The sequence below is a fragment of the Trichechus manatus genome, unplaced genomic scaffold (genome assembly GCF_000243295.1).
Source record: "Trichechus manatus latirostris isolate Lorelei unplaced genomic scaffold, TriManLat1.0 scaffold00063, whole genome shotgun sequence".
Taxonomy (NCBI): Eukaryota; Metazoa; Chordata; class Mammalia; order Sirenia; family Trichechidae; genus Trichechus; species Trichechus manatus.
The window spans coordinates 1108255-1109197 of NW_004443999.1; positions in this window are offsets into that span (position 1 = coordinate 1108255).

Here is a 943-nt window from a genome sequence, read left to right on the forward strand (position 1 = left end):
CTTTCTAACATGATCCCTACAGGACTCTTGATAACATATTAGCTTGTTGTTGTTAGGTGCTGTCGAATTGATTTTTGACTTACAGTGACCCAGTGCAATAGAGTAGAACTGCCCCATTGGGTTTCCTAGGCTGTAATCTTTACAGAGAGAAGTACTGGTGGTGCACTGGTTACCCAGTCACCTGTTAACCGAAAGGTCAACCGTTCAAACCCACCAGCCGCTCCGCAGAAGAAAGATGTGGTAGTCTGCTTCCGTAAAGACTACAGCCTTGGAAATCCTGTGGGGAAGTTCTACTCTGTTCTACAGGGTTGCTATGAGTCCGTATCAACTTGATGGCAATGGATTAGATTTTTGAATCTTTATGGGAACAGATCACCAGGTCTTTCTCCTACAGAGCCGCTAGGTGGGTTTGAACCACCAAACTTTTGGTTACCAGACAAGCACTTAACCGTTGTACCACCAGGATTCCTTGTATATATTTTATTGTGTTTGTGTGTTTTTAATATTTTATTGTGTTTTAGATAAAAGTTGCTCCTTGTATATTAGCTTCCAAACCAAACCCATTGCCATCGAGTCAATTCCAACTCACAGTGACCCTATAGGACAGAATAGAACTGTCACCATAGGATTTCCAAGGCTGTAATCTTTATGGAAGCAGAGTGCCACATCTTTCTCTCACAGAGTAGCTGGTGGGTTCGAACCATGGACCTTTCAATTAGCAGCCGAGCGATTAACGACCGCACCACCAGGCTCCTTTCTACATTAGCTTACCACCCTTAAAATTAAAGCTTAAGAAAAAAGTGGGAGGCCTCACACTACCTGATTCTAGAACCTATTATACCGCCACGGTAGTCAGAACAGCCTGGTACTGGTACAACAACAGATACATATACCAGTGGAACAGAATTGAGAATCCAGACATAAATTCATCCACCTATGAGCA